Source organism: Macaca nemestrina, chromosome 10, assembly GCF_043159975.1.
Source record: "Macaca nemestrina isolate mMacNem1 chromosome 10, mMacNem.hap1, whole genome shotgun sequence".
In the NCBI taxonomy this organism is placed as follows: Eukaryota; Metazoa; Chordata; class Mammalia; order Primates; family Cercopithecidae; genus Macaca; species Macaca nemestrina.
Genome location: NC_092134.1, coordinates 114,525,689 through 114,552,690, shown reverse-complemented (window position 1 = coordinate 114,552,690; position 27,002 = coordinate 114,525,689). Strand labels below are relative to the sequence as shown.

Sequence of the window (27,002 nt, the reverse complement as noted above, 5' to 3'; positions counted from 1 at the left end):
AACAGTGGGGTTAAACTACACACTATATCTGATAGGCCTAACTGGCATTTACAGATTTTACCCCATTGCTGCAGAATACATAGTCTTTTCATCAGCACATGGAATATTTCTCAGAATAGACCATATCTTAGGTCTGCATAAACTCAAAAAAATAGAAATCATGTCAAATATCTTCTCTTACCACAATGGAATAAAACTAGAAATCAATAACAAGAGCAGCCTTGGAAAATAAATCAAACATGAAAATTAAACAACATGCTCCTAAATGACTTGAAACTAAGGAAAATGGAAATACAACATACCAGAATCTATGTGATACAACAAAAGCAGTACTAACAAGGAAGTTAAAAGCAACAAATCCCTAGATCAGAAAAGTAGACTAAAGAACGTAATGATGTACCTCAAGGAATTAGGCAAGCATGAACAAGCCAAATCCAAAATTAGTAAAAGGAAAGATATAATAAAAATCAGAGCAGAAATAAATGAAATTGAGATCGAAAAATCAATGAAATGAAAAGTTGGCTTTTTGAAAAGATATAATCAACAAAACTTTAGCTAGACTAATTTTAAAAAACAAAGAGACTCAAATCAAATTAAATCAAATAAATAGAAATGAAAAATGGGACAAAGAAACTGAGACCTCAGAAATACAAAGAATCATTGAGACTATTATAAACAACTGTATGCTAACAAATTGGAAAACCTAGAAGAAACAAACTCCAGAACACATATAGCCTACCAAGATTGAACCATAAAGAAATAGAAAACCTCAACAAACCAATAATCAAAGCCATAATAAAATGTCTCTTACCAAAGAAAAGCCTAGGAGTTTATTATTTTGCTGCTGAATTCTACCAACCATTGATTCATTTATTTTTTGAGATAGGGTCTCACTTTGTCACCCAGGCTGGAGTACAGTGGATGGCTCACTGCAGCCTCAGCCTCCTGGGCTCAAGTGATCTTTCTGCCTTGGCTACCTAAGTAGCTGCAACTACAGGCATGCGCCACAACACCTAGCCAATATTTGGATTTTTTTGTAGAGAGAAGGTCTCACTGTGTTGCCCAGGATGATCTTGAACTCTTGAGCTCGAGTGATCTTCCCATCCTGGCCTCCCAAAGTGCTGGGATTACAGGCATGAGCCACGGTGCCTGACCTCTACCAAACATTCAAGGAACTAATACCAACCGTACTCAAACTATTCTAGAAAATTGAAGAGGACATTCTTCCAAATTCATTTCATGAGGACAGCATTACCCTGATACCAAAACCAGACAAGAAAATACCACAAAAGAAGAAAACTACAGGTCATATCTCTGATGGACATAGATGCAAAAATCCTCAACAAAATACTAGCAAACTGAATTTAACAGTACATTAAACACATCATTCATGGTGATCAAGAGGGATTCATCCCAGGGATGCAAGGATGTTTCAACATACACAAATCAATACATGTGATATATCACATTAATGGAATTAAGAACAAAAACCATATAATTATTTCAATAGATGCCAAAAAACATTTTTATAAAATTCAACATCCTTTATGATAAAATGGCTCATCAAAATGGGTATAGAAGGAACATACCTCAAAATAATAAAGGCCATCTGTGACAAACCCATGGCTAACATCATATTGAATAGGGAAAAATTGAAGGCCTTTCCTCTAAAGACAGGAACCACACAAGGATGTCCACTTTCACCACTATTATTCAACATAATACTGGAAAGTCCTGCCCAGAGTAATTTGGCAAAAGAAAGAAACAAAGGACATCCAAATTGGAAAGGAAGAAGTCAAATGAGCCTTGTTTGTACGTGACAAATCTTATACCTAGAGAAACCTAAAGTCTCCACCACAAAACCGTTAGAACTGATCAATTCAATCAAGTCGCAGGACACAAAATCAACATGCAAAAATCAATCATATTTATATATGCCACCAGTGAACAATTTGTAAAAGAAATCAAAACACATAGGAATCAATCTAACCAAAGAAGTGAAAGATCTATACAAGTAAAACAATAAAATTCTGATGAAAGACATTGAACAGGACACAATAAAATGGAAAGATACTCCATGCTCGTGGATTGAAAGAGTTAATATTGTTAAAATTACAATACTACCCAAATTAATTTACAGATTCAATGCAATCCCTATCAAAATACCAATGACATTCTTCACAGAAACAGAGAAAACAATCCTAAAATTTATATGGAACCACAAAAGACCTCAAATAGCCAAAGCAATCCTGAACAAAAAGAATAAAGCTGGAGGCATCACACTACCTAACTTCAAAATTTACCACAAAGCTATAGTAACCAAAGCAGCATGATTTTATGCCAGTATGCCAGCATACTGGCATAAAAACAGACACACATAGACCAATGGAACAGAATAGAGAACCCAGATATAAATCCATGCATTTACAACCAACTCGTCTTTGACGAAGGCATGAAGAACATACAATGGGGAAAGGACAGTCTTTTCAATAAATGGTGCTGTGAAAACTGGATAACTATATGCAGAAGAATGAAACTAGACCCTTATCTCTCAACATATACAAAAATCAACTCAAAATGGATTACTGACTTGAATCTAAGACCTGAAACTATGAACTACTAGAGGAAAACATTGGGGAAATACTCAAGGGCCTTGGTCTGGGCAAAGATTTCTTGTGTAAGACCTCAAAAGTATAGGCCATCAAAGCAAAAACAGACAATTGGGATTACATCCAGCTAAAGAGCTCCTGCACGCAAAGGAAACAACTAACAAAGTGAATAGACAACCCACAAAATGGGAGAAAATATTTGCAAACATCACTAATCATCAGAGAAATGCAAATAAAAAACACAGTGTGATCATATCTATCAGCTCAGTTAAAATGGCTTGTATCAAAAAGACAGGCAGTAACAGATGCCTACAAGGACATGGAGAAAGGGGAGCCCTCATCCACTATTGGTGGGAGTATAAATTAGTACCACCACTATGAAGAACAGTATGGAGGCTACTCAGCACACTAAAGATAGAACTACCATATCATCCAGCAATCCCACTCCTGGGTTTATATGTGAAAGAAAGGAAATCAATATATCAAAGAGATAGCTTCACGCCCATGTTTATTGCAGCACTATTCACAATAGCCAAAATATGAAATGAATCTAAGTGCCCATCAATGGATGAATGGATAAAGAAAATGTGATATATATACACAGTAGAATATTATTAAGCTATAAAAAAAGAATGAAATCCTGCCCTTTGCAGCAACATGGATAGAAATGGAGGCCATTATGTTATGTGAAATAAGCCAAGCACAGAGAAACAAATATCATATGTTCTCACTCATATATGGGAGCTAAAAAAAAAAGTGATTCTCATGAAGACAGTAGATTGGTGGTTACCAGAGGCAGAGAAAGGGAGGAGAATAAAGGGAAAACAAAGAATATCAATGTATTTATTACTACTGAACTGCATCTAAAAATGGCAAATATGGCAAATTATATATGTATATTGTACCCCAATAAAATTTTAAAAAATACAGGAACCCAGTTTAATTTGAATTTCAGATAAAACATAATTTTTTTTTAGAATAAGTATATTCCATGCACTATTTGGCATGTAATTATATTCAACATTTTACTGTTTACTTGAAATTCAAATTTAACTGGGTGTTCTATATTTTATCTGGAAACCCTATTAAGAGTTTTGAATTTCAATAATTCATATCACAGCCTTAGTTTAGAATTCTAAAATGTGAAACAAAAGCCACAATTTCAAAACTGAAAACTTGCAACATAAACTATATAAGCTCAATTTGTTACAGGTGCAACTCACTTAGACCCATGTGTCCCAAGATAAGGCCACAGACAAACCATTTTAACACTTAACTCCACAGGGACCTGTGTGTCCCAACAAGCCCACTTACCATTCCAGAAGTGTCTTAGCTCAGGCTGCCATCACCAAATACCACAGACTGGGTGACTTAAACAACAGAAATTTATTTTCTCACAGTTCTGGAGAATAGAAGTCCAAGACCAAGTGCTAGCATGGTCTGTTTCCGGTGAGGGCTCTCTTCCTGGCTTGTAGATGGTGGCCTTCTTTTTTCTTTTTCTTTCTTTTTTTTTTTTTTTTTAAAGACAGAGTCTTGCTCTGTCACCCAGGCTGGAGTGCAATGGCTTGATCTCAGCTCACTGTAAGCTCTGCCTCCCAGGTTCAAATGATTCTCCCGCCTCAGCCTTCCAAGTAGCTGGGATTACAGGCACCCACCACCATGCCCAGTTACTTTTTGTATTTTTAGTAGAGATGGGGTTTCACCATATTGGCCAGGCTGGTCTTGAACTCCTGACCTAGTGATCCACCCACCTCAGCCTCCCAAAGTGCTAGGATTACAGGTGTGAGCCACTGCACCTGGCCAATGGTGGCCTTCTTAATGTGTCCTCACATGGTGGGAGTTGGGAAGCAGGGATTGGGGACAGAGGAAGAGGAGGGGAAGGGGAGAGGAGGATGGAGGAGGAAGAGAAAAAGCTCTCTGGTGCCTCTTCTTATAAGGGCACTAATCTCATTATGAGGGCCCCACCCTCATCACCTCATCTAACCCTAATTATCTCCCAAAGGCCTGATCTCCAAACACCATCACACTGGGGGGTGGGTCTTCAACATACAAATTGGGAGGGAAAAACAGTTCAATCCATAACACAGAAACTTACCTAGTTTATAAATTGGATCAATCCCTGACAAAATATCACTGATCAATTTCCACTCTGAAAATACCCCATGACTAACCAGCATCCTAACCTCCCCACTTTGAGACACTATGGGGCTCTATCAAGATGATGTTGATCCTCGAGTTTAATAAGAGCTGATGTGGGTTCTGTGACATCATCATCTCTCTGCTTCTGATTGGTCAACTATCCTCTCTCTCTCCTCACTTTTCTCTCTCTAATCCAGTGGTTCTCAAACATTAGCTGTACGTGAGTCCCTTGGGGAGCTTCTGAAACCTCAGGCTGCTGGGCGTACTCCCGGAGTTCCTGATTCAGTAAGTCTGGGATGGGGCCTGGGAATTTGCATTTCTAACAAGTTCCCTGATGCTGTTGCTGTTGCTGGTCCAGGGATCATGCTTTGAGAACCTCTGCCTTAGCGATCCTCTTGAATTGTCTGGGGTGGGGGTTAGGGGCGGTGGCTTTGCATTGGCATTTTATAAAGTTCCCCACGTGATTCTGACATGGAGACACCGTTGAAAACACTGTTCTAATGCATATTCCACACTGTAGTCAGTGTGCTTACAGATCCGATAAAGGAACTCATCGGCTTAAAACAGTGAATGGCATCTCACTGCCCTCAGTGTCTACAGCCCCTTAAGAAGACTTATGGGGCCCTGTATGATGGATTTCCATTTACTTCTTCACTCTCGCCTCCAACCCCTTCTTGAACTACCTCACCTCCTCATGCCCCAGTCCAGGATTACTGGGGAAACCACAGTTCCCTGAAGATGATCGTGATCTTTTTCTCCCCAAGTCTTTGCCCATTCTGCATCTTTACTGGGGAAGCTCTCACCACCAACACACCTCTCTAGCTGGCTAACCCTTTCTTGCTCTTTAGAGCCTTACTACTAACAGCGTGATCCATGGACCAGCTGCAACAGCCTCTTCTGGCAGCTTGTTAGAAATGCAGAGTTGCCCAGGTGCGGTGGCTCACACTTGTAATCCCAGCACCTTGGGAGGCCAAGGTGGGAGGATCGCTTGAGTCCAGGAGCTTGAGACCAGCCTGGCAACACAGCAAAACCTTGTCTCTACAAAAAATACAAAAACTTAGCCAGGCATGGTGGTTCACGTCTGTAGTCACAACTACTCGGGAGGCTGAGATGAGAGGAGGTCAAGGCTGTAGTGAGCGGTGATCACGGCCTGGGAGACAGAGCAAGACTCTCAAAAAAAAAAAAAGCAGAACTTTGGGCCTCACTCCAGACCTCCTGAATCAGAACCCACATTTTAACAAGATCCTAGAATGATTCACATTTACAGTAAAATTTAAGAAACTGTTTTCAGGCTCCTGTAGATGTACTTTCTCTGGACTGATGCGTCTGAGTCCCAGAAACTCAGCCAGGTGCCTCTCCTATGTGCTGCCACCGCAACCTTCCCTAGCACTTAACACATTGCTCCTGACCAGAGCCTAGTGGCCTGCAAGCTCCGCAGGGACAGGAACTGTATCTTGACGCATGCTTGCGTTCTCCACTCCAGCACAGTACCTGGCACATAGCAGATGCTCAAAAATAGTTATCAATTAAATACATGTTTTTAGAAACAAGTAGATAAAGTATTAGCTCTCTGGTTCGAGAATTTTGGACTTAAGTTCTTGATTTACTGCTTACTAGCTGTAGGACCCTGAACAAGTCACCTTCCTCCCAGAAGTTGTTACTCATTGTTAAGTTGAGAATATTATCAAGTTGAGAAATATATCAGCCCTACAGGGTTGCTGTCAGGATTAGTGATGTAATAGATGTAAACCCAGAATGCTATGTCTGCCAAGTCAGGGTTGGCACAATAAAGAAGAGTGCCCTCTGCCTTAGTTCTCCCAAGCGGCAAGTCTTTACTGAGTTGGGTGGAATACTACTTGTTGAAATAGAAAGGGTGGCCACACTTGAGCTTAATGCCATTTTTCTTTCTGTTTTCCCCCAACTGCATAAAAGTAAAACCAAATAAACAAACCTGAGAACTGAGCTGGAATCAATGCCTTTCTCGGCATTGTGTCAGGAGAACAAAACTTAAACTGGGGCCAGCAGACCCTTAAGCTCCTTAAGCCAGGCTCTGGGACCCTTGGGATTACATTTTTAAAATCCTCTCTCCAGTTCCAAACAAAAGTAAACAAGGGAACCTTTTATAGTGTGGTTCAAGGTGAGGCAGTAAACAAATGAGCTTTAAGCAGAATAATCAGCTTAATATGTACTAGCTGGAGGTTAACATTTGCATTGAGAAAGGTCTTATGGTCTTTTTGATAATTCATTCGGAGTTCACTCTAACATCCTCTACCCTCATTCTCCAACCACATGATTCTCTCAACCTCTCAATCTCCCACTCCCACACGTAGTCTACCACTTGGCCAAATAATGAGAGACGAATGGAATGGTCACACCGGAATCAAAGGGATAAAAGACGAAGGGACTTTGAAAGAGGAGAAAGAGAAGGCAAGCGGAGGGAAACTGTCCGTCCACTGCAGACTCAAGTGTTTGTTGGCTCAAAAAGTTGAGGACTAAAGCCACCCTAGGTCTCAGCCACCCTGCAGGCTTTGTGTGGGTGAGAAAACTTGACCTGATTATACGGTCCTAAGTGTGCTAGACTGGCTAAACCAAAGACTGTTGTATAATAAATCAGGCCACCCCTGCACCACTTCCATGATCACAGAGAACATAATGCTGGCGTTATTAGATAAGCTGCAAAGGTCATCAAGATGCTTCTTTGAACTACCACACCCAAACCAAACACTTGCTCTGATCTTTGGATAAATAACATTTGGATGAACAAACATTTCATACTTTCGTTATCTTTATCTGTGTAAGGGACAAAATCTGTCACCCACTGTGTACTTCTGAAAAAATTATAGGAACAAGTTGACATACTCTCTCAATGATACAGAATTCTCTGCAAAAATTAAATTATAAAATTAATTGTGAGAAACACAGGAAACTGCTTATGGAGGGTTCAGAGTAAGAGACTGACAGAAGGGAGTAATAAGGCTTCTCCTCCATTTCCTTCTTGGAAACTTTTTCTGCACAGAGAAAATGTGGTTGAAAATCTATTGTGCCTTGGATTGAGTTAAAGATAACACCCAAGGATTTATACAGATTTAGCTCTCATCTGGTCCCTTGAAGTGGGGGTGGGGGGAGTTAAAATATCTACTATAAATCCATTGAATAATGCACTGATAACCCAAATTGTGTCCCACTCCCCTCTTGGCACATTGGACTTCTGTTTCTCTGGCTGGGTATTTCCATTTGTCCTATAATACAATGACAGGCTCTTACAATGCCAGTTTTCCCCCATTGGAGAACCAAAAGGAGGGGCTGAACCCATTTCTTGGGCTTTCATCCCTGGCTACATGGGTCCAGATCTCTAGCTAAGCCCTTCCTGTAGGACTGTTGAAAGACTCGAGCAGGCAGCCCTGCCTTTGCTGCCTCCCTTTATTCGTTCTCACCTCCGTCCATTCATCGGCCAGATTTAGCTCATGACTTCTACTCCAATCATAATGGTCTCCTCTTAAGTCAAGCTTATCAAATGCTGTGAGGAATGAATTCTGTGGGCCACATGCAGGAACACAGCGTTCTTCCCGGCTCAGCTCTGCTCCTCTCTCAGGGGAGAGGTCTGTGGGGCCTCTGGCTGCCTGCCCTGTTCTGAGGGTCATACCTGGTCACTGAAACATATTCTCCTCAAGGCTGTTGACCTTCCTTTCTTGATTCAGGCTTTCCAATCCCTACCTTGGGAAGGAGGCAGGCACCCTATTTCTCTGGCCCTCCTCCCTCCCTGCCCACCCCTACCAACTAGGCTGGGCTGCCTGACAAGCACCACGTGACCTCGCCTGTTTCTTCTGATGCCCAGTTTCCACTGGACCTCTGTGTCCTCATTACAAATGAATTTTATCAACTAGCTGGGGCTTCTTCTCACCTAGTTTGTTAGAATCCAGCACTAGTAAGTCTAGCAGTGTTCCTTCAGTGCAAACGGTGTGATGAAGGTGAATGTAAGTTAACATTGATTTTACCCTCAGCGGCTCCTGGGAAGCCGTACTTCAGGACTGGTAAATCAGCACGAGGAGGATCACAGCCCAGGGTCCCCACAGAGGGAGCGGTGCTGCCAATCTTTATCTAACCCAGGAACAGAGAATCCCTCAATTACCTAGGTGATGTTAGAAAGAATGCTCGTTGGTCAAGGACTGTTCCTGGAGTTTTTCTAAGTAACTATTCCTATAGCTATTTAGAAACTGACTTTCAAGAATATTTGCCTGTCTGATAAAATTAAGTGATAAAAATTCTATATTAAGGTAAAATGGGCTGAATCTTTTTAGGTGGTGTTTTCTTGGTCTTTTTGTATGATTGGCTTCATACAGTGAGTACTGCAAAGGGGTGTCCATGAACGAGGCTGTCCTCACAGGGAAAGGGTTGGTGCCCTGAATAATTCCTTGGGAGGAGTGAAAGAGAAATTTTAGAAACTTTACGAGACACTGGTTTATTCCAAAGAATTCTAGACTTTGATAAACTTTACAAATTGCCAAGCTGAGGCTCTCATTCACCTTTTCTCATGTAAATAATAGAACGATACAAATATATCTGTCATTTATTTTACTACTATAGATAGTTGTTTGCCATTTACTATTCGTTCTCTGTCCAAAATTTCAGATTGCAGTTGATTCTCATTATACGTGGTAGTTCTGTTCTGTAGTCGCTGTGAGCTCTGAATTAGCAAATGCAAACTGTTGCTCCCAGGGGAAATACAGGGTTAGGCTCTTTCTAGCCTCTAGTCACATTTTCTTCTTTTATAACATTATCTTTTGGAGCCTCAGCCTGACATTCTGGGGAGAGGGAGACCCTGGGCTGGATAGCACTCCCCATTGGGGTTATAACGGTCATCCATTTCTATCTCTTCTCTTTCTCCCAACCTCCGCCTGCTGGTCCCCTCTCTAGTCATATTTTTTTCAAATGATCAATATGTAGCCTTATTTTATGTGTGTTTCTATTTAAAGACACTGTGCTCAATATTTACTGTTGATGCATTAACATCCAGTTCACAGCCAACAGCACTATAAGATATGCCTGAACAAGGTTTATCTAACACGTGTATTTTCTCCACAAAGCACCTCACAGCCTTCCTGGGCTTAGGAACACTGGGCAGTGCCTCAGCACTACACTTGGAGTCCACTTTAAATGAAAACATGCATTGTATGACTCAAACTTTTTGCCACTCTGCACATGTCTGCCTCAACAGCATGAAGCATATTTATTTGGGGGATGCAAATAAATCATACTTAGTAGGTGGATTAGCAAATATGCAATCTGTGAATAATAAGGATTAGTGAGGAATAATGAGAACTGTGCATATTCTTGGTTCCGTGGCCACTCCTGTCCCAACTACCTTCATTCTTGGCTTCTCTTCTAGAATCCTCCTAGGCCTGTCTTCCTGAAGTGAAATCCATGATAGGAACCTGTTATTACCACTCTTCAAGTCACCTTACATCTACCCCTCTCTGCAGGGAATATCTGTGAACTGGCAGGAGTGGGATGCATTAAATTCAATCATATTTAAGAGATCATAGCTGATAGGACACTGTTCCAAGGATATTTACAATTGTGTAAGGACCTGTTCTTTAATCATACTGAGGAATGAAGCTTTATCAGAAGGATTGCAGAGTCATAGGGTGGGTACTACGGAAAGTGGGGCTAAAGAAGGTTCACTTCTTGTTTTGTATAAATTGAGTTTGTATAAATTTTGTATAAATTGTACAAGTGCAACTTTGTTATATGCATACATTGTGTAATGGTCAAGCTTTTAGGGTATCCATTAACGGATAGCATACATTGTACCCGTTAAATAATTTCTCATCATCCACTCCCCTCCCACTCCTTCACCCTCCTGAGTCTCCATGGTCTATCTTTCCACATTCTGTCACATTTTTAATCCAGTCATCCACTGATGGACACTTAGGTTTATTCTGTATTTTTGCTATTGTGAATAGTGCTGTGATAGACATATGAGTCCAGGTATCTTTTTGTTTTTGTTGAAACAGAGTCTTGTTCGATTGCCCAGACTGGAGTGCAGTGGCATAATCATGGCTTACTGCAACCTTGACCTCTTGGGCTTAAGCATTCTTCCCACCTCAGTCTCCCAAGTAACTGAGACTATAGGTGTGCACCACCACACTCAGCTAATGTTTTATTTGTCGTAGAATAGGATCTGACTATGTTCCCCAGGCTGGTCTTGAACCGCTATGCTCAAGCAGTCCTCCCACCTCAGATTCCCAAAGTGCTGGGATTACAGATAAGAGCCACTATGCCTAGCCAGGTATGTTTTTGATATATTGATTTACTTTCCTTTGGGGAGATGTCCAGTAGTGGGATTGCTGGATTGTATGGTGGTTCTCTTTTCAGAAGAAGGTTCATTTCTGATATCACATCACTAAGGAACCACCTACTATGGGAATTGGAGCTTTCTTCCTAGGCCCATGGTTGTAAAAATGTCCCATGAAGTCTATGGTTCTGGAGTTCTGTTTGATGCCAACGATCTCAGAGCATTAGAGCCTATGGCCCACTCCTCCTGGGGTCTCACTGAGCATTTCAAGTTGCTGTCCCAATGGCCAAAGGGAGACATACCTGTAGATTGGCTGCAAGTTCTTAAGCAGGTAAAATTCTGGAGTCAAGCATCCATCATATCATACAAGATCCCTGGCCATGAGAGTACCTCCTCCAGGAATCGGCTGGATGGGAAGGCATGTTCCGTGTCAGCCCTCCAAATGTGGTCCAGAGAATTCCTTGTGGCTTGGGTATGCTTCCTATTGCTCAAAGTTTTATCATTATGAAAAGACCGTTCTAACCAGAGCCTGCTGAGATAAAAGCTGCTGCCCCATCCTGTGCTGGGGCATGTGAGTGCTATTTCAGTGGCTGTGTCCACAGCTCTGAAAATCTATACCTTGGATGAAAGCCCAGCTAGAGAATGGAACGTTCCCTTATATATATTCTCTGAAAAACTGTCACATATGCTCAGACATGAAAGAACAGAAAGGCTGATCCTGGCAGCTCCCCACGCTGCAGAATTTCAAAAATGCCTGCGGCCTCACCAAAATGAACTGACTGAACAAAAGGAAGTGGAACGAGTGAAAGGAGACAGAAGGCTGGCCGATACGGTTGCCTCTCTTCCCTCCATCCCCAGCCTCCCTCCCTCCAGATGTTTTTGCTGAGCTTCTGTCAGCCTTACTGGCTTACCCTTTAGTCCCTGCCCCAGGGAGCTGAATTCAAGCAAGTACAGCAAATGTTGCACAAATCAAGAAAAAAGGCTGCCTTTTCCTGTTAACTAACTTTAGTTCTAGTTTATTTTTAAAGCAACACATTGTTTTCCTAATTATAAGACTTGCCAAACTTATTGCAAAAAAAAGAAAAGAAAACTGCAGGTAAGCAACAAGAACAAGTGTCAAAAATCAAGTATAATCTCATCATCCAGATATAACCATTGCTGACATTTTTGTTTCTTTTAGCCTTTTTCTATAAATCTTTTCTTTGTGGGGGAGGGGGACGAGGTCTCACCCTGTCACCCAGGCTGGAGTGTAGTGGCACAATCATGGCTCATTACAGCCTCAACCTCCCTGGCTCAAGTGATCCTCCCACCTCAGCTTCCCGAGTAGCTGGGACCACAGTCATGCATCACCATGTCCAGCTTATTTTTAAATTTTTTGTAGAGACGGGCTGCACTATATTGCCCAGCCTGCTCTCGAACTCCTGGGCTCAAGTGATTTTCCCATTTCATCCTCCCACAGTATTGAGATTATAGGTGTGAGCCACCATGCCTGGCCCTCTCTGTGAATCAATATGAATAAATATGTTTCCAATGGGATTACATCATGAATATTGTTTTGTATACTGCTTTTTCCCCTCACTTGGCAATATATTCCAATCATATCTTCAGAGCACCTTTTTTTTTTTGAAAAGGACAATTCATCCAATTATTTATAGGATGATAATGGGCGATAGGGTTGGAGTTTTAAAATGTTTCCATGTGAACCTTTTGCAATTCTCTTTACCTGCCTTTTCTGTGGTATTAAACACATTGCTTAATTCCTATTGTCTATATTTTGGATTGGCAAATTTCTTTTTCTTTTTATTATTATACTTTAAGTTCTGGGGTACATGTGCAAACATGCAGTTTTGTTACACAGGCGTACATGTGCCATGGTGGTTTGCTGCACCCATCAACCCATCATCTACATTAGGTATTTCTCCTATTGCTATCCCTCCCCTAGCCTGCCAGCCCCCAAGAGGCCCCAGTGTGTGATGTTCCCCTCCCTGTGTCCATGTGTTCTCATTGTTCGACTCCACTTATGAGTGAGAACATGTGGTGTTTGGTTTTCTGTTCTTGTGTTAGTTTGCTGAGAATGATGGTTTCCAGCTTCATCCATGTCCCTGCAAAGGACATGAACTCATCCTTTTTATGGCTGCATAGTACTCCATGGCAGACCACCATTTTTAATAGCTGCATGGACTTCTATTATCATAATTCTTTTAATCAATTCCTATTGTTGAACTTTTACATTATTTCCAGGAATTAAGTTGAAAATACATAGAAAGTATTTAACATCCAGGAGGGCATGGACCCGCCACTCAGGATGACCAGGCTGTCAGACCAGAGCTGGGTTCTGGAGGCCCCAGACTGTTCCAGGCATTAACCTTGGTGTTTGAATGGCAGGGCCTAATTTCACAGGAGGATCCAGGAGGCAGGCAGGTGGCGGCATTTTGGAGAAGCACTCCAAGCAGCATCTATGTATCATTCATAACGAAAGATTTTTAATATTTTAATAGTCCAGTGGGCATATTGATGCAAGCTTTCTGACCATCAAAATATTTAGTACTATTACAAATAGAATAGCTATGAATATCTTTATAGAGAGGTGTCTTCACAAAGATCTGAATATCCCTAGAGGCACATTTTCTGGGTCAAAAGATAAGATACATTTATAGGGCTTTTAGTATAAAATCACAAATTGCTTTCAGAAGAACACAGTTTATAAGTTTACCAAGCTTATTATCTTTTTGATCAACTTTACCATTAAAACCTGTGCGCTGTGGTGTAGGTTTTTTGCAACTCAGTTTCTCTTGCCCCACCAAATCTACTTGTAGGTATCTAGCCCCAAAAACAAAACAACAAAGTCTTGTATGTGCAAAAAGAAGCACCAACAAGGATATTCATTGTAGCCTTGTATGTAATAGGAGTAACAGCTCCCCAAAATTGAAAAGAAATAGCTTATTCAGGAATAGGAGAAATCAATGGCTTATATACTTTAGGAAAATTTATGTTATGAAATGTTATGCAATAATTAAAAAGAATGAGGAAGATGTATAAGACTAACTTGGAATGTTCCATGACATATTAAGAAATAAAAAGTTTTAGGACAGAACATGCAGCATGATCACAGTAATGTTATATACAAAGAAGTATTGGAGGCCAGGTGCAGTGGCTCACACCTGTAATCCCAGCATTTTGGGAGGCCGAGGTGGGTGGATCCCAAACTCCTAAGGTTGGGAGTTTGAGACCAGGCTAGCCAACGTGGCAAAAACCCATCTCTACTAAAAATATAAAATTAGCCAGGCACGGTGGTGCATGAGCCAAGATTGCGCCATTGCACTCCAGCCTGGGTAACAAGAGTGAAACTCCATCTCAAAAAAACAAAATAACAAAGAAGTATTGGATATATAAAATATATTATATGAATATAGCTCTGCATCAACACATGGATAAATGTCCTTGGGAAGAGTACACATCAAGATATCGATACCTCTGGGGTGAGAAGTGGAATTATAAGGCAAGTAAAGCGTTTCGTCATTTTTAAAGTCTGTATATTTTTATACTGTTTGAATTCTTATAATGCAAAACTGTTCTTAGTGTGTAACCCGGTCGGCGGAGGGGGAGGAATGGGGTCTTGCTATGTTGCCTAAGCTGGACTCAAACTCCTGGGCTCAAGCGATCCTCCCACCTCAGTCTCCTGAGTGGCTGGGACTATGGGTGTGCACCACTCCACCTGACTACTAAGTGGTTTTTAATAATTATTTAAAGTATAAAATAAAAGGATTAAAATCAGTTTCTTCCTTTTTGTTTTCTCTTCCTTTTTATTTTTCCTGGGAGAAGAATCATTTTTTTTCCCCAAACTTTTAAGTGAAACTCCACCGATGTATAAAACCTACCATAAGTGCTGGTCTAGAGCTGGGGTTCCCAACCCCCAGGCTGCGGACTGGTAGCCTGTTAGGTACCAGTTAGGACTGGTGACTTATTAGGAACTGGGCTGCACAGCAGGAGGTGAGCAGCAGGTAGGTGAGCATTGCTACTGAGTTCAGCCTCCTGTCAGATCCGCAGAGGCGTTAGTCTCATAGCAGCACAAACCCTACTGTGAATTGCACATGTGAGGGATCTAGGTTGTGCTCCTTATGAGAATCTAATTAATGCCTGATGATCTGAGTTGGAAGTTTCATCCCAAAACCATCTCTCCCACTGTCTGTGGAAAAATTGTCCTTCACAAAACTGGCCCCTGGTGCCAAAAATGTTGGGGACCGCTGGTCTAGAGGGCAGAAGTTGGCGACTCCGATCAGTTCCTCGTCCTGTTGGTGGCAGGCCTAACAACCCTCCCCTGACCTGGCTCCCCAGGCCACACAAATTACAAACCAGCTTTGAAAGCCTGGGATCTGTGCAATCCCCAGAGGCTCACATGTGATTTAACATTTTGCTGTCACTGTCTTGACATTCTTAATAATTTTTGAAAAAGAGACCCTACATTTTCACTTCTCATTGGGGCTCCCAAATTATGTAGCCAGCCATGGTAGATTAGACACTCTCTGAGTTCTCTTTGTCCCACTCACAAAGTCTTTTGCACGTATTAACTCATTTAATTCTCAAAATAGTCTCACGTGCTCGGTGTCATTACATAGTCTTTTGTGAGTTTTCACAGTATCAGAGCCACTCACCACCCAACCCAGGAATGGGGTCTTGGAAGTCCCAGCCTCTGCCTGAGAAGCATTCTGAGCAGCTGTCAGCATCTGGGTCTTGAAATCACAGCTTTGAGTGACTGAAGGTTTCAGGCAACGTGTGGGCTCAAGTCTTTGCAGTCAAAAGCATTCAATGCTAGGCACACCAATAGCACTTTCATTGCACAGTGTTTCTTTCAAAGCATCTTCCTGATTTCTGTACAAAGTCACTGAGACTACAGGTGAAGTCAGAATCTACGTAAGACATAATAATTTAAAACTTCGTAACAAGTGCTTCTGGTTAAAAATAAAATGTAATATCTTTTTGTTATCTCATCTTGGGGGAGGAAGGATGGTTGATGTTTTAGTTGGAAAAAGAATGTGAGAAAATCTGTATTCTCTCTCATTCTTTTTTGTTTTGCACCAGCAGAAAGATTAAAATTTTCTTCTCATTCCTCACATATTTGCAGCTTCCTCAATGTCTCCGTTTTTCTTATCTGCTGTCAGCTATATTGTTAAATGTCTGAGAAAAAGTTTTGTAGGCAGAAAAGACTAATTGCATCTGCTTGTGCTTAAATTAATATGCAATTATTTAAATTACAAATTTAAAAACCTAGTGTTTAATCTAAATTTAGCTTAGGCACATTTGTACTCTATATGTAAATTTATTTTTATTAAAAATAGAGGAAGCATTACTTTCACACATTCTTTGATTAATGAGTGTTCAATTAATGAATAAATTAAACAGATTAAATTCCTCAAACAATTAACCTCATTTACCAACTGGTTAATTAAACTTCCTGAAAGAGTTTAAATAAAATTTATACATTTCATAGATTTTCCTCTCAAACATTTCAAATGCCTGAAGGGACTTATAAGCATAGTAAAATTTTTCTAAGCACTTATGCAGTTCTTATAAATGAAATAAATCAACTTATAAATAGGGCAAATAAAGGTTTTTTGAAAGTTTATATAATGTCTACAAACAATTAAATTTAATATTATCTACATTAGATTTTTGTGAGTGATAGACACCCCTAATTAACATGGCTTAAATATAAGGTTTTATTCTTCTATATAAAACTTCCTGGCCTGGCACAGTGGCTCACCCCTCTAATCCCAGCACTTTGGGAGGCCAAGGTGGGCAGATCACCTGAGGTCAGGAGTTCGAGACCAGCCTGGCCAGCATGGTGAAACCCCGTCTCTACTAAAAGTACAAAAATTAGCTGGGCATGATGGTGTGCACCTGTAGTCCCAGCTAGTTGGAAGGCTGAGGCAGGAGAATCACTTGAACCCAAGAGGCAGAGGTGGCAGTGAGCTGAGATTGCATCTTTGCACTTCAGCCTGGGTGACAGAGTGAGATTCTGTCTCGAAAAAAAAAACAAAAATCCTGATTTGAATGGTAGACTGGATAAAGAATATGTGATATTTATGTACCACAGACTACTACACAGCCATAACAAAGAACGAAACCATTCATTTGCAGCAACTTGGATGGAGCTGAAAGAGTTGGAGCTGGAGGCCATTATCCTATGCAAACTAACATAGAAACAGACAACCAAATACCACATGTTCTCACTTACAAGTGAGAGCTAAACATTGAGTACATATGGATACAAACAGGAACAACAGACTGGGAACTACTTCAGGGTGCAGTATGGGAAGAAGGTGGGGATCAAAACTACCTATCAGGTACTATGCTTATTACCTGGGTGGCAGAATAGCCTGTACACACAACCTCTGTGACACACAATTTACCTATAGAGCAAATCTGCACATGTACCCCAGAACCAAAAATAAAAGTTAAAATAAATAAATAAATAAATACTCATGATTTGGACAGGGACCATGATTCTTTCAGCTGTCTGCTCTCCTATCCCAGTGGGGTATCATTTAGGGTGTGAGCTTCCTCATTGCCCAAAATAGCTGTTGAAGCCATCACACTCACATCCTCACATCCCCACCAGTGAGGAGGAGAAGGGGGACAAAGGGCATGCCTCTTAGTTTAAGTTGCACATGACACTTCCGCCTAACTCACATTGTCCAGAATGTAGTCACCTGGAAATGAAAAAGAGGCAGGAAAATGTGATTTTTATTCTGTGCAGGCACGTATTGAGCTAAAACCTCAGGAGTCTGTTATGACAGCAAAAGGGGAGAATACATATTGGCAAGTAAGTAGCATAAACTTATCACGAGTTTGCATCTGCCTTTAAATTAAATATCACAAATCTAAAATTAATTTTAACTATTTTTAAAATTAGATCTAAATCATATGTAACGTGTATTACCACTTCCCAGCTGCGTGACTTTTCTGTGAGACCATCTTTATCTGTAAAATGGAGACAATGATACCAACCACATGAGACTATTTTGAGAATTAAATGAGTTAATATATGCAAGGTGTTCAGGACAGTTATTGGTACTTAATAAATAGAGTTGACCCTTGCACAATGCCGGGGTTAGGGGCACCAACCCCACACACACAGTCAAAAATCCATGTATGACTTTTGACTCCCCGAAACTTAACTGCTAATAGCCTACTGTAGACCAGAAGCCTTATCAATTACATAATCAGTAAATTAACACAGATTTTGTATGGTATTTTTATTATATACCATATTTTTACAATAAAGTAAGCTAGTGAAAAGAAAATGTTATAAAGAAAATCATAAGGAAGAGAAAACATATTTGCTCTGCATTCAGTGGAAGTGAATCGTAAAGGTGATTCATGAAGGCCTTCATCCTTGTCATCGTCACGTTGAGTAAACTGAGGAGGATGAGAAGCCGGGGGTTGGTCTTGCTGTCTCAGGGGTGGCAGAGGCAGAAGAGGTAGAGGACGTGGAAGCGAAGACAGGAGAGGCAGGCACACTCGGGGTAAATTTTATTTTCAAAAACCCTCATATACGTGGACTCTCACAGTTCAAACCCGTGTTGTTCAAGGTTCGACTATTCTACAAAAGCCTTAGCTCTGTTACGCAAAGGAAAAGAAATGAGAGTCAGGGGCTTGTCTTGGAAAACCCACACCAGTGCCCAGAAACCACTGCTTCCTTTTCCAACAGCCCAGAAACCATGTCCTGACATCAATTTCAAGCCAGGTTTTAGAAAGGAAGACACGGTTTCTGTGCAAGGGCATGATAGACCAAGTCAGTCCTGGCACAGAAATCCTCGCTAACTCCTTCCTGCCAATGGGCTTGTCTGCCTTCCTGTCTTTTTCCCTTTTCTTTCCTCCTTTCTGAAATCCAGGAACCACCCCCCCATGTTCGTGTGCCTGATATAAAATGGTGTAGTATTTGCATATAACCTATGCACATCCTCCTATGTATACTTTAGATCAGTTCTAGATTACTTCTAATACCTAAGACAATGTAAATGCTATGTAAATATTGTATTGTTTTTAAACTTTTATTATTTTATTGTCATATTGTTATTTTATATTTTTTAAGATTTTTTTAGCTTTTAGGTTCAGGAGCACATGTGCAGGTTTGTTATGCAGGTAAATTGCATGTCACAGGGTTTGGTGTACAGATTATTTCATCACTGAGGTAATAAGCATAGTACTCAATAGGCAGTTTTTCAATCCTCACCCTCCTCCAACCTCCACCTTCAAGTCGGCCCCAGTGTCTGTTCCCTCCTTTGTGTTCATGTGTACTCAATGTTTAGCTCCCACTTACAAGTAAGAGCATGCAGTATTTGGTTTTCTGTTTCTGTGTTAGTTCGCTTAGAATAATGTTTAAAATATTTTGGATCCCGCAGCTAAGGAGAGTTGGCTGTATAGATATGATGATGAATATTTATTTATATAAATGTGGCTTCCACCATTGCCTTCTATTCTGTTTAATTGGTTAAAACATTCATTGAATTACAATTACTTTTATACAATACAATTTGTCAGACAAACTTTCTTTTCATCAACTTCTATATAAATTTAAATCCCTTACCTTGGCATTTCAGAAAGCTCCCATTCCCTGGAAAGCTTTCTTCCCTGTTCTTCATTAATCAGAACAATATTTGATTCAGGTCCCTTTTACTGCGTGAAACTCTTAGAAAGTATTAGAAAAGCCACGCTACCCTTCTGTAGGCATTGTTTCCATAATTCTTTCTCTACAATCCTGTAGCACTTACGTATGCCATTACTTGCAATCAACGTGTACTAACTGCTGTTGTTATTTATCTTTATCTAAACTGAAGTTAAAGACTGTTTGGACATCCTTTTATTCCCTGCCTTACTTAGCACAAAGCCTTAGATTTGCAACTGATGAATATTTGATAATAGAGATGAGGTTGCTATTACCACCACATAAGGGGGCTTCACAATGATATTTTTTCCTAGATATCTATGAAGTCCTGTAGGCACTACCTGCCCTAATCTCGTTCATTCGACGTGCTAACAATTTCTATAGCTCTAGCTCCCACATCACTTTTGCTTAGAGTCTAACGGGAGAGTTTCAGCTTCCAAGAACTTTCTTTACTATCACAGGAAATGACACAGTTGCTCGCCCTCCCCCTTACTCCCTTTCTTTCTCTTTCTTTGAACTCAATTTCCTTAAAAACAGTGATTTTATCATTTTACTAAAGGGCTAGAAGCCAGGGACTTTCCAGATGTAGAATGAATAATACTCCCTTTCTCCTGGAGGTCAAAATCTTCGCCGCCTGAGGTTTTATGTGTTTGACTCCTCCAGACCATCACTTCTCTTTTTAATGCCTACTGTGTTCCAGGAGCTTTATGTACAATTAAGCCACTGCATACCTACAGTAAGCTGCAAGGTAGCTATTGTTTGCGTGTTTTGCTGATGAGAGAAGGGAAGCTCAGAGGCATTCAGTAGCGTGCAGATATCTGTCTGTCCTGGCACAGTTTAAAGAGACGCACATTCAAACCAGAGTAGCCTACTTAACTACTAGTTTCACAACAATAATTGAGAGTAAATTAAAATATTACAAACCCCTCCAGGGAAAGGTGCTCATTAAAAGGTTTAGATTTCTGTGAGAATATAAATCAACACATATTTACTCCCCTCTAAGTTTATTTCCTGAAATCTCTGGGCTTATGGTTTTCTCTGGGATCCCACACCCTTCTTAAGTGTTGTGTCTCAGGATTCACTGGGCAGGGGGTGGCCTGATGGCTGGCAGATGGGACAAGCTGGGACTACACCATCCCTCCTACTGGAGTGGAGCAGATGTTGGGGTTAGACCCAGCTGCCGGCCTGGGAGGGAGTCTGTTTCTGCAGCACCAAGAGGTTACAACACTGGATGAGAAGAGGTGGTTCAGGAAAGCTGTCAAGGTCAAGGTCATGAGTCCAAGATGCAACTATGGGGATGCCCTGTGATTGTGGGTGCTGCTGTTTGTGATTCTTCCTGTAGGCTGAGAACTTCACTTACGTTCTCTATAATCTTTATTTATTTATTTATTTATTGAGACAGAGTCTCACTTGCGTTGCCCAGGCTGGAGTGCAGTGGCGATCTCGGCTCACTGCAACCTCCACCTCCCGGGTTCAAGCGATTCTCCTGCCTCAGCTTCCGGAGTAGCTGGGATTACAGGTGCTTGCCATGACGTCCAGCTAATTTTTGTGTGTTTTTAGTAGAGACGGGGTTTCACCATGTTGCCCACGCTGATCTCAAACTCCTGACCTCAAGTGATCTGCCCACCTCAGCCTCTCAAAGTGCTGGGATTACAGGCATCAGCCACCATGCCGGGCTTCTCCATAATCTTTAAAAAGGGTTTCCCAAAGCACAATCCATGAAACACACTGCTTTGAGCACAGAAAAGGCTCTGGGGTCAAATAAGTATAAGAAACAAATGCACTGTTCCCACCCCATCAGGGAAATTAGATGACTGAAGGCTCTGAAACTGTGAAAATAAGCAAAAAACAACAAAAATCCCCTGCAATCAACAAGCCATACCACAGGCAGTTAAAATATGAATATGTAATGAGTAATGTGTCATGAGAAATTCTTAGAAATCTTTATTAAAAAGAGAGAGAGAAGATGGCAGCTCAAACAGAGTGAAGAAATTATTTTTTCCTAAAAGAGAGAAAACAGAAGCAGGTTTGCATACAGAAGCAAAGCAACAGCGCAGAGGCAGAGCCTGAGGATGTCAGAAGTATACTTACACATCTGTTTCCTCAAAGAAATTGGGAGCTCCCAGCAGAATGCCAGCACAGGCACTCATAAAGGGGTTTTGAAATTGCGAACAGCATTTAGAATTAATGGAATAGAATCCCCAAAAAAACAACAAGGGTCTGAATGAAGGGAGCCTTAGGAAAGAGAGTGGACATGTGCTTTCTCTGAGATAGAAGGGGAGTGGGAGATGATGAGGGAAAACACGGGAATATTTTGAATGGAAAAGAGGCTACACACAGGAGTTGTCAGTGGAAAGAAGATTCTCATCAGCTGGCCTTGATCAGTGCAGTAAGGCAGAGGCAAGGTCACCGCCCACAGAGGGAGCTGGCAGAGTGGAAGGGAGCTGAGGAAGACAAAAACTGGCTGTTGGGGCCCATATATTTTGGAGTCAACCAGAGACACAGAAGAGGCCAGGCGTGGTGACTCATCTCTATAATCCTGGCTCTTTGGGAGGCCGAGGCAGGAGGATTGCTTGAGCCGAGGAGTTCGAGACAAGCCTGGGCAACATGGTGAGACCCTGTCTCTACAAAAAACAAAAAGATACAAAAGTTAGCCAGGTGTGGTGGTGCATGCCTGTAGTCCCAGCTACTCGGGAGGCTGAGGTGGGAGGATGACTTGAGCTCAGGAGGTCGAACCTGCAATGAGCCATGATTGTGCCACTGAACTCCAACCTGGGCAACAGAACGAGACCTTGTCTAAAAAAAAAAAAAAAAAGAGAGAGAAGAGTTTGGCTGAGTAACTGTGAGAACCCAGTGTGTGAAGTGTGTTCTATACAGTGGTGCTTTAGGGCATGGCCCCTGGAGCCAGACTAACTGGATTTGGGTTTAAGTCCAAGATCCCTTCCTTTTCAAAGGGTGGTAAGAATTAAATTAGGTAATATATGTAAAACACTTGGAAGACTGCCTGGCACATTTGTAATCACTCAGCAAGTAGTAGCTATTACTATTATTGTTATTATTTTGTGATGGAACTAGTCATAAGAATTTTGTGATTTTTTCCTAAAGAAATGTAAGGTCGCCCAGAACAACCAAAGTTAGGAGCATAGTCATGGTATAAGGAGGGGACTGAAGGCTGGATCCTAGCCCAGCAGGCACTGGGGGAGGGCTGTTGATGGAGTCTGGTTCCTAACTAGGTAGGGCATGCAGTACAGACCGTAAGAAGAAAGGTAACTCATCTGAACTTGAGCTTTTGGCTGAAGAAATACTCAGGGTGATAATGAGACCTAAAATATTGCCATAAAAAAAATCATGCCTACCATGTATGCATTCATTCCATTCCTTTAACAAAATTTTTTGAGCACCTACTGTGTGTCAGCCACTCTACCTGAAACTCATTCCTCACGTGGTGCCTTTAACTTCTCAACAAGCCAGTTAGGTAGATCTTAGTAAACCAATTATTCAGACAAAGAGATTAAATTTGGACCCAAACCAGAAAGCTAATAAATGGCAAAACCAGGTTTCAAACACTGCTGTGATTCTAAAGTTGATGTTTTTAAGAACTGTTCTGTATTTTATCTCCATGGTGCTAAATGTTTTTGACAGGTGAAGAGGAATGTCTTAAGAGCAGGGGCTTAGGAATTGTAAGGTCAGACTGTTAGGCCCTTTCCATGGGTGCCGAGTTCACTAAGAATAATGAGAGACGATATGGTAGAGAGGGAAATGTGAACCTGGCACTGAAGTCCTGGAAGAAGGTGAAGGTATGTTGTAAAAGTGTGATAATAAGAGGAAGTATGGACTTCAAAGGAGACGAGGTCACAGAGGTATAAAGTAGGAGCATCCCTGGTTTGCAAGAAGATCAAATGCTTAGGCTCAGTGCAGTGGCTCACGCCTGTAATCCTAGCATTTTGGGAGGCCAAGATGGGTGGATCCTCGAGGTCAGGAATTCGAGACCAGCCCGGCCAACATGGTAGAACCCCATCTCTACTAAAAACACAAAAATTAGCCAAACATGCATGTAATTCCAGCTACTCAGGAGGCTGAGGCAGGAGAATCACTTGAACCCTGGAAGTGGAGGTTGCAGTGAGCTGAGATTGTGACTCTGCACTCCAGCCTGGGAGACAGAGCGAGAGTCTGACTCAAAAAAAAAAAAAAAAGAAGATCAAATGCTTGCTCATTACTGCTGAGTGGGGAATGAGTAGAAGAAGACATGTCCTTCATTGTCGGTCTTTGATACTCTGTGGGAAAGCCAGATGTTCAGTTCAGGTGAGAGATGAAAGGAGCAGATGTGGCAGAAGAAGCTGAGGTTGGAAGAACATCCCAGAACACCATATAAGAGGCCAGGAGATGGGTGGACAGAGGGCTGGGGTAGAAGAAGGACTTAGTTTCCAGAGTAAGCAAGAAAAGTGAGGAGACTGAGAGGCAGGCTAGAAGGGCAAGGTAGAAGCCAGTCAGGAGAGCACTGCATGCCTAGAATCTTGTGATGGGAGTTACAGGCTCTGCATTCCAAGTGAAATGTCATAAAGGGAAAGAAAGTCCAACTGCACACTTACCTGCCTTGGTGTTTACCACTCAGATGGCTTCCTGTCTGCCTTTGGAGCTGAGGAAAGGAGGCTCTGGCACCACTGAAACAAGAAAACTTGACGGTTGCTAGTCTGTTCCATTGGACTCATAGATGTTTGGGATTACCAAATTGGCAAGAGCAAAGCTATCTCCAGGTATATACTATTTCACAGTGTACCATCTCATTATGACCTTGTCAGGAGCCTGTAGTGACATCAGATCCCTGATTATTAGTACCATGGCTTTGACAAATTTCTGAGATCCCAAATTGTCCAGGTAGCAGGAACTGAAGAGGGTGATCTGGGTGGTCAGGCCTGAAGAAATCCCCTCACAATGTAAGTTAGCAATTTCATCAACTGTCTTTTAAAATAGTTGATTGTTCCTTGTAACTGAAACTTATGCTTCTCTGAATGTGTAATTTAAAGGTTTTTATAGGATATGGGGGAAGGAGGAGGGATTCACTCCAGTTGTACCAAACAATCCTAGAAAGCCAATGGGGTAAACATACAGGAATGAAGACATAGGGTGTAGGGAAAAGAGGGAGTCTATTTTAAAAGGTCTAGGGTATGAGTAACTCCCAACTTAGTCCTATGTGTATGAATTACCTGAAATCTTGCTAAAAGGCAGACATTGGTTCAATGAGTCTGGGTAGGAGGACCTAGTAGCTGTATGTTTGGCAAGCTCCCAGGAAGCGCTGAGGCTGCTGGCCTGCAGACCACACTTTGAGCACTAAGGACTTGCACTATGTAACTAGTCAAACGTTAGCTTCAAAAGATGGATTGTTTGTGAGGTAAGATGGCTGTCAGCCAACCCATTAAGACATACTAGGCATAGACTTGATGTGTAATAGTAGGATGATTGCAAAACTTAGAGTCAGCATTTGCAGCTTTTCATGCTGATTCTACCATTTTCTAGCAATAAAACTTTGGACAAGTCCCAGGTCATCTCTGTGTTTCAGTTTCTTCCTCTGATAAAATAGAGATGACAAGATGTGCCATGGTTGGCTAACCACAGGGTAATTGTGAGGGTCAGAGGAAACAACTTAGTGAAAGTGCCTTATGAACTGAAAGTGCTGCATGTGTGTAAGCATTATTTTTATTACTGTGTTATTTGAAGTGAAACCTTACTAATGCTCCTATTTCCACTGCTTTTATTTTAATAGATAAATCGATAACATTGGCAAGTGTTTGCTATTTACCTGATGCCATGTTAAGCACGAGTTTACTCCTCACATCTCTAATAATATTGGTATTACTATTGTTAGCCCCATTCTATAGAGGAAAAAGTGAGGCCCCCACACAATAAGATAAGGCCCAGCTGTGAAGTGTTGATGCTAGATTATGAGCTCAGGTTGACTCTCCAAAATTTAAGCTCTTATTTACTGCATTCAACTGATGGATTGTAGCAAACACCCAACATCATAGAAGAAGGTGATAGTCTAGACCAGAGGTTGGCATGCTTCTTCTGTAAAAGGCAAGAGAGTAAACATTTAGCCTTTCTATGCCAAGTGGTTTCTCTTGCAGCCATTCAGTCCTCTCATTGCAGTGCAAACGCAGTCATAGACAATTTGTAAAGGAATGGGTGCAGCTGTGTTGCAATAAAATGTCATTTCTAGAAACAGGTGGCAGGCTGGATTTGGCCTGCAGGCCATAGTTTGATGATCGTTGCTCTAGAAAATTCTGAGTTGTCCAATATGGTAGTCATTGGGCACGTGTGGCTGTAAATTCAGTTCCTCAGTTGCACTGGCCACATTTCAAGTACTCAATAGAAACGTGTGGCTAGTAACTACTGTATCGAACAGTGTAGAGAACATTTTCATCAACACAGAAAGTTCTATTGGAGAGCCCTGATCTAGATCATCTTTGGAGGTGGGAGGTGGGGAAAATCTTTTTATCAGTAGCTGTGAGGACGTGGAAGCTCTGAGTCCTGGCTTTACTTCTTATATCTGATTGTAAGTAAATCACATCATCTCCCATAGGCTCCATTAATACACACATAAAATGGGAATAATACCCTCTGTTCAATGTTGTTGTGGGAACTGAATGAGAAAATATGTGAAAGGCACTTCGTAATCTGTTAGGGGCTGCATAGACATAAGCCATTGTTAGGATTCTAATTGTTATGTAAAATGTGAGAGAATGTATGGAGGCAGAATTTGGGTAGGTGCCTGAATTGACAGACCATGTTTTCTTTGAAATCACTCTTGGGGGAGTCATTGAGATGATAGAGCGTTATCAGAATAAGGAAATGTTATTATTTTTATGATTCTATTTTTTGGACCAGAAAAACAGTAAACAAGGCAGATCTCAGCGTCTGTTCACTTTTCAGAGCTTGGAATTGCCTTTGTAATGCTTAACAACCTCAGGAAACGGACAAAACTGTCCAGATAGGGGCTGTGATGAAATTGGCAGGCCATAGTGACCTTCCTGAGGGAGATCAAAGGTTTATTTTTTATCACATTCAAAGTTAAAAAGCATGGCGCCATCACACGTCAAAGGTTCTAGTTCTTTCCTGATGCTTCTCTTTCACAGGGGCCCCCTTTATACCACACAGGTCAAGAACAAAGCTCAATTCTGCCACAGAATGATCAACCAAGCCATTGTTTGTGCAAATGGTTTTAACATCTCTGTGATTCCCAGGGCATCCCTTCTCCCTGGTTCTTCCTCCCTGTTGCTAGTCCCTGCCATAAATC

At 41.3% G+C, this 27,002-nt stretch overlaps 1 protein-coding gene and 1 long non-coding RNA gene across 10 annotated transcripts in view; one reads left to right on the top strand and one right to left on the bottom strand.

Moving 5' to 3' along the window:
• LOC105492168 (single-pass membrane protein with coiled-coil domains 2) overlaps positions 1-27,002 on the top strand; it is a 79,596-nt gene that overhangs the window by 18,046 nt on the left and 34,548 nt on the right. For 2 of the 8 annotated variants that reach the window (XM_011759162.3, XM_011759158.3), the window contains exon 1: positions 24,325-24,465. The exons of 1 other annotated variant lie outside the window; for it this stretch is intronic. The gene's annotated coding sequence lies outside the window, so the exon portion shown is untranslated. Of the gene's footprint in view, positions 1-4,942; positions 5,034-24,324; positions 24,466-24,487; positions 24,646-27,002 lie in introns of those variants that run through there. 5 more of the 8 variants (XM_071072000.1, XM_071072001.1, XM_071072002.1 and 2 more) reach the window with 4 other exon arrangements.
• LOC139356832 (uncharacterized) lies at positions 18,529-25,044 on the bottom strand. Of its 2 annotated transcripts, none has more exons than XR_011609275.1 (3): positions 24,916-25,044; positions 24,301-24,372; positions 18,529-18,663 (listed from the first exon to the last, which is right to left on the bottom strand). It is a non-coding gene; the product is annotated as an uncharacterized lncRNA (long non-coding RNA). The 2 variants fall into 2 exon arrangements; XR_011609276.1 differs by lacking the exon at positions 18,529-18,663 and adding an exon at positions 22,200-22,335.